Below are 11,302 nucleotides of genomic sequence, written 5' to 3'. Positions count from 1 at the left end.
TGGGGCTGTCCTGGGGTGGCAGCCAAGCCAAGCCACAACCACCAGGCTAAGCTGCTCCTATACTCCTGACTCACAGAAACCAAGATGATAAATATCCCTCACTCTAAGTATTCATTGTTTTAAGTTTTGGGATAATTTATTGTGCAGCCATAGGCAACAAACCCTGTCTTCTGGCAGGGGTGCCATAGATGCAATTAGACCAGAGGGGACGAGGCTGGTGCAAGGAAGGCTTATAAGGACGGAGAGTGTGAGGAGAGCTCAGGAGTCCTGGCCATGGGTCTGGCCTGGCTCTGAGGCTCAGCAGCTTGGGCAAGTGCGCTGGGCAAGTCTGCCTCCCACACAGGTTAGCATGAGTGATGAGTGTGGTGTGTGGCAGAGGCAAATAGCCTACGATCACACAGGGAGGACCAGTGTGAGTCACACAAGGGACAGCAATTAAGGGTGACATTGGAGGGACTTGGCTTGTGGTCTGGGTACAGGTGACATCAGGGAAGCCTGCAGGTGGCTCAGAGTGACCAAGTCCCCAGCACAGGCTCAGAAGAACATAGCAGAGCATGACTCAAAACAACTGGCAGCAGCACCTCCACAGTCGGGCTGGGCATATCTCTTTTGGCCCCTTCAACACCCGGGGCCCAGCAGTTGTTCTCAGGTCAGGGTGAGTGGTCTGGGAAGACAGCTGCCCACCTGGGCCTTTCCACTTGGCTACGTTCCCTGGCTGGCATTCAGAGAAAGGGCACCCACCCATCCATCCATCCATCTGTGCATCTATCCATCCATCTATCCAGGCATCTATCCATTCATTCATCCACCCACCATCCATCCACCCATTTATACACCCAGTCATTCATCCATGTATTCATCTATCCACCCATCCATGCATCCACCCATCTATGCGTCTATTCATCCGTCCATTCACCCACTCATAAATCCATGTATCTATCTATCATCTATCTATCTATCCATCCATCCATCCACACATCCACACATCTATGCATCTGTTCATCTGTCCATTCACCCACCCATTCATACACCCACTTATTTATCCATATATCTGTCTTCCATCCATGCATCCACCCACCAATTCATCCATCCATCCATCCACCCACTCATTTGTTCATGTATCCATCCACCCATCCATCCTTCCTTCCTTCCATCCATGCATCCTTCCTTCCTTCTTTCTCCTTCATTCCTTCCTTCTCCTTCCTTCTCCTGCCTTCCTGCCTTCCTTTTCCTTCCTTCCTTCCTTCTCCTTCCTTCCTTCCATGAATACATGCATCCACCTATCCATCCATCCATCTGTTCATCCATCTCTTCATCCATCCATCCATCCATGCACCCATTCATGCACCCATTCATCCTCCCTCNTTCCTTTTCCTTCCTTCCTTCTCCTGCCTTCCTTCCTTCCTTTTCCTTCCTTCCTTCTCCTTCCTTCTTTCCTTCCTTCTATGAATCCATGCATCCACCTATCCATCCATCCATCTGTTCATCCATCCATCCATCCATGCACCCATTCATCCTCCCTCCCTCCCTCTCTTCCTTCCCTCCTTCCTTCCTCCCTTCCTTCCTTCCTTCCTTCCTTCCTTCCTTCCTTCCTTCCTTCCTTCCTTCCTTCCTTCCTTCCTTCCTTCTTTCCTTCCTTCTTTCCATGAATCCATGCCTCCACCCACCCATTCAGCCATCTACTCAGCCATCCATTTACTCATCTACATACCTTTCTAGCTCCCACCACATACTCACATGGACATCTGGGGAAGAGTGTCTCATGTCAGGAGCAGCAGGTGCAAGGTTTTCACAGAGATGATGTGGCATCTCTGAGGAGTGGTGGATAGGGAGGAAGCATGGGTTGTTGAAAAACACACCTGAGAAACCAAGGGGAACTTGCCCAGGAAGGCACCAGGAAGCCCTGAAAGGGATGCAGCTTTTTCTTGGAGTGAAGTGGGGCTAGTGGAGGTCTCCGCTTAGGAGTGAAGGGATCCTGTGGCTGCTGAGTGACCAGAGTACAAGGGGAGAAGTGGAGGCACCTGCTGGGATACAGAAAGAAGGGAGGTACTGGGAGGGACTGGAGGAGGAGTGAGGGTGGTTGGACCCTGGTGTGCGCTGAGGGCAGAGCGAGAGCCTTTGCTGAGGGCCTAGAGGAGTGAAGAGCCCAGGACGGCCCTGGGAAGGATGGCATCACCTGGTGGAGGAGAGGGAGAAAGGTGCATTTGGAGCTTCAGGGCTAAGGGGTCATGTCCACAGAGGCCGGGGACATCTGTGAGAGGGGAATAATGGACAGACAGCACCTGCTAGGTCATGTTGCCAAGAGGTCCCTGGCCAGGAGCTCAGCTCAGCCTGGGCAAGTGGTCAGGTCCTGGCTGCTGACTGTGGCCTTCCTCTTGCTGGCCTCTCAGATGTCACAGGGAGCTCTCAGAGCCTCTCGAGCTGTCCCGCAATGGGCTGCGACCTGGCCCTGAGACCTGGTCCTGGCCCCACAACCCCAACTTGGCCTTCCTTCAGGGCAGAGACAGATGGGACAGGGGCGGGTGAGGGGAGGAGCGTTCTGAGGAGGCGGTGCTTGGGCTGGGCCTGGGAGGGAAGCTCCAGGTTGCTCCTGGGGCTGCAGGGTGAACCATTTCTGATGTTTTCTGTATTAAGGAGCAACTGGGAAGGGAGAGAACAAACGCTTCGCTTTTCCACTTCAGGCACAAACGTGATCGGTCATCCGTTTTCATTCTGGGATCTGGAAAACAGCTGATTCTGGAAACCTACCACTTCCCTGGGTGCAGAGCTCTGTGCAGAAGGGCTCCCGCAGGGCTGGGGGTGGGAGCTCAGGCCCCTGGCACTCCAGAGCTGGTTCAGGAAAGGGTGAGGCTCAGACTGGGCCTGGAGGGAAGAGCCCATCAAGGAGGAACCTGTCTCCGCCCCCTGCCTCTGGCCAGGTTTCTATAGCACTGGTGACCAGGACACTCGAGCCTCTGGGACCTCAGTGGGCTAATCCGGGACTAATCCTAGCAACAGGCTGGGCCTGCAGCCACATGATGGCCGAGGGTTGCTGAGCTTGCACCCATGACCTTCCCAGGGCGCCTGGCCACAGCGCCTGGTTTCCCTCTGTGCCCTGGGGTTGAGTGGAGTCAGCTCCAGGAGCAAGGCCCCCTGGGCCTTTGGTCCCCTTCCTGGGCCCTGCTCTGGGCCACTGGGGTCCCCTTGGCTGCCCTCACCTGGGGGTTGGCAGGATCAGAGGAGATTAGCAGGTGAGGGAGGCCTCATGCATGTAGCACGGCTTCCTGCTGGGAGCAGTGGAAACCCGGAGATTTCGGGGCGGGCTCAGGGATCCTGACACGCTCACTTGGGGCCCTGGGCTGGGGCAAGGCAACATGGTGGGTCTTCTGGGCCACTGGAACCTGAGGAAGGACAAAGCTCTGGAGGCCTTGATCAAGGAGGCCTGCTGCACGTGTGTGTGTTCGTGTGTGTGTATGAATGTGTGTTTGCATGTGTGGGCACATATGTGTATGCATGTGTGTCTGTGCATGTATGTGTGCACCCGTGTGTGTGTGTTCGTGTGTGTATATGAATGTGTGTTTGCATGTGTGGGCACATATGTGTATGCATGTGTGTCTGTGCATGCGTGTGTGCACCCGTGTGTTTGTGTGTGCACACCAGCACAGGAAGGGGTTGTGCCCCTGCCTCTGCTCTCCAGCAGCTCTGGCTCCATCTGTGTTCGTGCTTTTCATCAGTCAGCCATCATTTGTTAATTCATTCATTCACCCATCATTCATTCAGCAATGATCAGGAGGAGCCAGGAAGCAGCCTCGTCCATGCTGACCCAGGCTGCGGGTCTGTTGTGTTGGTCTCAGCAGTGTCTGGGCATCAGCAGGTGAAAGGGTGCCCGAGTCTCAGTGCGGGAGCAGCCTCCACTGAGAACCGCAGTTCCCCAGGGGTACCCTGAGCTGCAGCCCTCCGTCCCCTGCTCTGCCGTCTCCTGTACCAATGCCCTTCCTAGCTGCTGGATCAGCCTCCGCCCAGGTTGGGCTGCAGGAGCTGGGTCCAGGCCTCTCTGGGGTGCCCCTCGCCAGGGATTGCGGGCAGCCCCTGAAACCTTGACTGGAGTTGGGCTGACCCGGGCTCGAGCTCCTGGCTCTTGTGCCACTTAGCGTGTGTCTGCGGGAAAGCCGCTTAATGGAGACTGATCCTCTTTCTCCTTGTCTGGAACAGCGACAGTCCTGACTCCTTCAGGGTTTCAAAGCTGATGCTTGTGGAACATGCTGCTGGCACCTGACCATGGAGGGCATGTGAAGGACGGCCACTGTCACTACCCAGATGGTCCCTGGGCCAGCTGTGTGGGAACAGGTGGGATTTGGGGTGGAGCACGCGCAGGACGGGCCTCGTTCATTTTGGGTCCACACAGGCATGTGTCCCCAGTTCCCGGCCCTGCCCCTGCTCTGTACTGCAGCACCCCTAATCTCAGAAGGGACCCCTTATTTCCATGTGGAAAGGGCTCTGTGGGTTCCAGGAAGGCAGAGTCCCTGGAGCCATCTCTGGGTCTCCAGGAAGCCCACTGGGAGGGTGGTGGATGGTGTCTCCAGGGCCATGGAACACTCTGGCTGCCCTTAGCACCAGGCGGGGAGATTCTCTGGTTTTTGGCTTGTCCTTCTGCTCCAGGGGGCAGCTCTGTGGGAGAGGCTCCCTCCCGCCAATGCAGGAGACAGAGCTGGAGCAGAGGAGAGCCCCTGCTTAGACCTGAGAGCCCCAGCTTGGTCACTGAACCTGGGAGCCACGGTTGGAAAGTCTGGTCTTCCGTGCCCTGGCAAGGGCAGACTTGATTTTCCTTCCTACTCTTCCCTTCCAGTCTCTTCCTCTGCCAGACTGGCCATGGTGGGCAGAGAGAGGGGCAAGGAAAGGGAAGTGGGTGGACAGAGCAGGATGACTGTAAGGAAGGGGACACAGGAGACAGAAGGGGATGCAGGGACTTCCAACTATGGACTTGAAGAAGAAAGATGAAAATAAGAAACCAAAGTCACGTCTTGGCCAACAAGGGATGGTGAGGAGTAGGCCCTACCATCACCCCCAGCTTCTGTCTCCCTATAGAAATAAGCTTGGGGGAAACTGGCTCCAGGAGCCTTGGCTGCAGGGAAGGCAGCAATTCCACGACTGAGCCCTTTGCAAACTACGTGGGTTCTGCTCTTTTTGGCCCTCCTGCTCCAGCCCCCAGCTCCCTGCATCCAGCTCTGAGGGCCCTAGAGCCCCATCAGATGTGGAGGGAGCTTGGGTGGAGCAGGGTGGAGGTGCAGCAAAGATCAGGCCAGGCCTCATTGTTTAGAAAAGAAGGAACTGACTTCAGCTCCGGGAGCAGGGCCTCCCACCCCACCCGGACTTCCTGCTCCCTGAGCCTGCCAGGGCGGACTTTGTCCACCTTATTTGGGGACTGAGAAGCCACACTGCTGTGTGGCCCTGGGGGTCATGGCAGAGAACCAGAGACTCACGGAGCGGAGGGTGCCCAGCAATCATTCTCCATCATTCAAGGTTACAACACTTTAGCCAAAGAAAGTGCTATTTGAGGATCCATTCATTCCTCCATCCAACTGTTCATCCACCCTCCCATCCACCCACCTACTTTTCACTCATCCACCTACTTATTCATACATCTACATTCATCCTCATGTCTACACATCCCCCATTCACCCATCCATTCATCTTTCCCTCTACCCACTCATCCATCCATCCATCCATCCACACACCCACCTTCCCATCCACTCATCCACCCATCCATCTGACACATCCTTCCATCTACCTACACATTCACTCATCCATCCATCCATCCATTCCAACCTCCATCCATTCACCCACCTACCCATCCACCGATCATCCATCCATCCATCCATCCATTCATCCACCCATCCATCCATTTATCCTCCATCCATCCATCCATCCAACCATCCATCCATCTGTCCGTTCATCTGTCCATCCGTTTATCCATCCATCCATCCATCCATCCATCCATCCATCCATCCATCCGTCTGTCCATCCATCCATCCATCCGTTTATTCATCCATCCATCCATCCATTCGTCCATCCATCCATCCATTTATCCATCTATCCATCCATTCATCCACCCATCTATCAACCCACCTATCTAACACCCTTTCCACCACAATTCTATAGCATCCTGGTGTGATAATTGGAAGCTCATTGCTAAGAAAACTTCTTGAACAAGTTCTTTGGCTAAGAAACAAGAGCCTGCCTCAATTCACCCACTGCATCTGTGTCTTATAGATTTGAAGTCATCATAAGTCACATCTAAGACCAGGACCAGAACTTGAGACTGTCCTTCCGGGACCTTTTATTTTCCACAATGACAGTGACAGACACGCACAGGGAGCACTAAGGCTGGGGTCCCAGTGGCTGTCAGTGTGAAGAGTTTCTCTTGGCTCTGTGTGGCCTTTGAAAGGCACCTCATTCCTTTGGTCTAGCCTTCTCTGTAAAATGGGCTGCCAAGATGGTTGTGCGGGTCGATGGAGAGAAGGAATCTGCCTCTTTGAATCATTGCCTCCAGGTGAAGGTCTCCCCGCTTTCTGACTCTAATCTAAAAACCAATGAGGTTGAAATCCTCAAGCCCCAAGTGACACCTGTGAAATGGCCCAAGAGAAGTGTGCCATGAAGCAGCAGGAAGGGCATTCCAGGAGGAGGGAACAGAGGTGAGAGAGACGCCCTGACATTTGGGGACCCAGCAGGGAGTTGGGCCTGGCTGTCTGGAATGGCAGCAAAAGTGGCTGGGGAGGAAAGAGGAGCCAGGCTGAAGGATCAGATGCCCCTGGGAACACACAGGAGTTGGGGGGTGGGCCAGGTGGGATTTCTGGGGGAGGGGCACGGGTGGGCCAGCTGGCCAGAAGAAGCTGCCTCTGCAGGGTGGCGAGTAGAAAGGAGAGTGAGCCCCAACTGCATGGCTGCCAAGGGGTCCAGTGAGGGAAGGTGGTGAGTCCAGGGGCCCAGCTTCAAGTACCACATGGGTGCTGCTTGGCCATGCTGGACGTGAAGGGTTCTCCTCTGGTACACTGTGTCTGGAGGCCCCGGGTCTTCCTCCCTCGGCCTGGCAGGGTGGTCCCTCCCACTGCTTGGCTCTGTGCTGGGCTTGATCCCCTGTCTTGGGTCCAATCCTGCTCAGCCTCCCCAGGCATCCGGTCCCTCCTGTCCTGCCCCATCGAGTCTGCAAACCCAATGCCCTTGGCTTCTCCCTGCCTCTAGCTCCCGTCCTTCAGTCCGTGCCAGGGGCCTGCCCGAGAGGTCCCTTGTCACCAGTCCCCAGTGCCTGTCTCCCAGTCTCCCACTCAGCAACTGTGGAGCACCTGGAAGGACCTGTGAAATAAACCCCTGAACCCTGGCCCAAAGCCACTGGCCCCAAAGCCTGGACTCAGGGAGCTCAGCAGAGCATGCAGGACCCCAACTGGACTGGGCTGTCCACTTGTCCTGCAGGCTCTGGGCACGGGGAAGGGCAGATGGCCTGGGCTGTCCACTTGTCCTGCAGGCTTTGGGCGTGGGGAAGGGCAGACAGAGGGGCAGGGCCAGGCCAGCCCAGGAGGCCCGGGGGGTGCAGAGTGGGGTCTGGCTGCACCAAGGAACCCAGAGGCTCTGGTCCCCTGGGCCCAGCAAGCTTCAGATGGGCCTGGGCACCTCCCTCCCCGCACTGGGCGGGCTTCCTGCCTGGCCCCGGGAAGTGGCCCCCCTGCGCCCCCCGCAGACAGGTGACGTCAGCGTCTGAGATAACAAGGCGGCCCTGCCGGCGTCTGCCCCAGAGTATGCCCACTGTAATCTGGGCTGTCTGGGCACACGGGCCACCTTGGCTCGGTGAAAAGCTACCCTTGCAGTGGGCTCTGGTGGGGCTGAGGAAAACAAGTCTGCAGGCCTAGGCGGGGCAGGCCCCAGGAGCGGCTCTGCCTCACTCGCCCTTAGATCTGTGCCAGAACTGAGCTGTTCTTACTGGGCGCACAGGACCTGGAGCCCAGCAGGGCGTGCAGTCAGTAGGTGCCCAGTAAATGTGTGGATGAGCCAAGGAACCCTACACGAATTAGTGAGGCTGAAAAGCAAGATGATTTAGAGGCAAGAGGCTGGAGGAGCCTGGGCCTCTCCAAAGAGGAGGACAGGAGGCAGGGTCCCCGGGCACACACAGCCCAGTCCCCCGTCTGCCCCGCCCCCACCCAGGCCGGCCTTGGGCAGCCTGTCCTCCAGGCCCTGCTATCACTGTGGCCTTTCTTGTGGCCTGACTTGGCCTGGCAAGGGCACTTGGGCACAGGACCAAGGGTGCAGGGCCTCCCTTCCTTGTAGCCCACTCCAGTCTCCTCCACTGGCCGGGGAGGGCAAGGGAGCCGCTGCTGGAGCTGCGGCTGAGCGGGTGACGGGTACTGTTCTCAGGCAAGGCGGGGGTGCGGCTCCCGCTTGGCATCCTCTACCAGGGCTGCAGTGAGAGGCGTGGCCAGCAGGTGAGCAGGCAGAGGAGTGTGTGGGTGCACCCAGCCCAGCAGCCTGGCCACAAGGGCCTCTTGGCACCCAGGCACTGCTCTTCATCAGAGGCTGCCCTGTGCCAGCTGGCAGGACCAGCATAGGGATGTTTAAACAAGGGAAACGGCAGGCCGAGGAGCTGTCTGCCGAAGGCCAAGACCCGGGGACTCGCCACAAGTGGAGACAGCAGTTCCTGAGGATCCCAATGCCCCGTGGTGGGAGGGGGCCGCGGGGAGGGTCCCAGGGCGCAGGTGGTGGGCACAGCAGCGTGTCTGGGCCAGCTTCGACCCTCAGGAGGGTGGGCTGGGTCCATCCAAGCCACTTCTTAGAGCCTGGGGATATCAAAAACAGCATAGCTGGCCCGCTGTGCCCAGCGCCGGCCAGGACAGGAGACAGCAGGGGTGGGGCACCAGCATATTACCTACCCAGGGCTGCAGGAGCTGGGTGGGGGCAGGCAGCAGGCACCAGGAAAGAACGGGGAGTGAGAAGGGATGTGGGCTGAGACTGGTGAGAGTTCTGGGTTCGGGATAAGCTTGGCCACAGCCTCGAGGAGAGGGAGGGAAGCCCCTGCCCCAGCTGGGCCTGCATTTCTGGCCATGTTCAGACGCCCTGCGGTCCGGTCTCCACTCCAGGTGCTCTGCCGAGGCAGGAGGCTCTGACGCACCCTCATTGTCACGGGGCATTCAGGGATAAGGTTCCTGCCTGCAAGGAGCTCACTCTAGAAGGGGAGCAACTCCAAAGCAGACAGGATGGGGTGAACCGTGCGGGGTGAGGAGGAGGCACCCCAACTGGGAGGATGGGGAGGTCCCTGGAGGGGCCCAGCCCGATGTGAATGCTCGTCTGTCATGATGGCCATGTTGGGGTAGGATCCAGGAGGGGTGCTGGTGGGTCCAAGGGGCGTGAGGACTGGGCAGGACGTTCCTGAGCTTGGTGCTGGTCCTGGAAGCCTCGCTCCCAGGAGGCCTGATGTCCCTGCCTCCTGCCCCAGTCCTTGGCAAGATGCCCGTGGTCCTGGGTTGCCCCTGCCCACCGTCTACCAGGGACCCCCAGTGTGCGCCTGCACGAGAGGTACAGGGTCTCCCATCCCTGCCTGGCAGTTAGTCTGCCTCTGTGAAGGTGAATTTTCAGCTTTCAGGTTCCCCAGGTGCCCTGACTTCATCAGAAAGGCCCTGTCCTATGCCCAGCCCAGAAGGGCCTTCCTGCCCCTCGGATTTGGATCTGTATCCCAGGGCCCGCTGGAGCCGAGAGGCTCTTCTGGGACTTCTGGCAGCACATGTGGGGTTCTGTGCCCAGACAGGTGATTGGTTTGCATCCTTGGTTTGGGGTGGGTGTGGGAGGGCAAAGAGGCCTCCACTGCTGGCCCTGGGAGGCCCCTTCTTGGTCAGCATTTCCTTTTCTCCAGGGACCTTTCCTGGACTGGTCACTCCTTCGGTTTCACAAATGAAGGAAAATTTTGGAAGGCACCGGCACAGGAGGCTGGAGTAGGAGTGGTCACCAGGGAACAGCATTTCGGAAGGCTGGAACAGCATGCATGCAAGGACGAGGGGGAGGGCAGGGGCCCAGAGGGCCCGTGTGTGAGGCTGGCACGTGTCAGGACCACAGGGGAGAAACAAGAGTAAGGGCCTTCCCCAAGTTCCCCAGCAGCCTTTCTGGAGGGCGAGATTATCCCATGTTGCACCTGACTCCTGGGCCTTCCTTGCCCGAGGCCACAGAGCTCAGGCAAGAGGCTGTGCTGCCTGACCCCAAGGCAGTCTCTGTGGACAAAGGGAGGCAGGGATGCTGGAGGCATGTCCCGGGTTTGTGCTGCTTTCTCAACTCAGGTCCCCTCTTCCAGGGCCTCCTCTGTCCCCATCACCAGCTCCTGGTGCAGAGCTCACCCAGGGAGGCATTGCACAAGTTGACCTCCTTCTGCCCTGGCCTGGACCAGCACAGACCAGAGTGGGGAGGGCCAGGGGAGCAGTCCAAGCCAGGACCTCCAGCCCCGGCCAGTGCAGCTTGCCCGGCCCTTCAGCGGCTGCATCCTCTGCTCTGTAAAGGCACATTCCTGAGGCTGCGGGTTAGCGGCCCCCCTCGGTGGGGCATTAATGAAGAAATGGAGGCTGGCCTTGTGTAACCGTGACAGCCAGATCGGAGCAGCCAGGGCGGGCGGGCGGGCGCCGGGCCCTGGGTGGGGAGGACTGGGACGTGGCCCTGCCCTTGGCCCCCGCCCACCTGACCCCCAAGCTCACGGTCTGTGGCCGCGGCATGCCTGAACCCTCCCAGCCTCCCCCACAGCGGGAAGCCCTGGGCTGGGCCTGCACTCAATGTGTCCTGAGTGAGTGTGTGTGTTTGTTCTTCATCACTGAGCCCGCGTGTAGTGCGTTCGTTTCCTGATGTAGTAAACATTTTAGAAGGCCAAGATCCTCTCCTTCCTGTCTCTGTGCCAGCGAAATTCCCCAAGACCAGCTTGTCCTTCGTGGAGCGCCAGAGCTCATCTTCCTGAGGGGGGATCAGGGGGTTCCTAGACTCTCCCATTGGCACCCCCAAGACCTCCCCAGCTCCCTGGGCCTCCCCATCAGTGCAGTTCTCCTCTGGGCCAAGCAGCGCCTCCCGATGCCTCTTGGGGCCGGGTGGGGCGTGCACTGTGGGCGGGAGGGCCGTGGTGTGCGGGTGCCCCAGACTCGGAGCCTCAGAGCGGGCCCTCAGGCCAGCAGTTGGAGCAGGAAGTCCCTGCATTCGAATCCCAACTTGGTTTCTTAAAGCTGCGTATTCTGGGCCAAGGAATGGGCCACTCCAGGGGAGGCCCCAGCCAGTGAAGTCTGCCAGCCTGCCGTGAGCAGGGCAGCTTCCTGTG

This window comes from Theropithecus gelada, chromosome 14 (genome assembly GCF_003255815.1).
Source record: "Theropithecus gelada isolate Dixy chromosome 14, Tgel_1.0, whole genome shotgun sequence".
Classification (NCBI taxonomy): domain Eukaryota; kingdom Metazoa; phylum Chordata; class Mammalia; order Primates; family Cercopithecidae; genus Theropithecus; species Theropithecus gelada.
Note: the sequence above shows the minus strand (reverse complement) of the source record.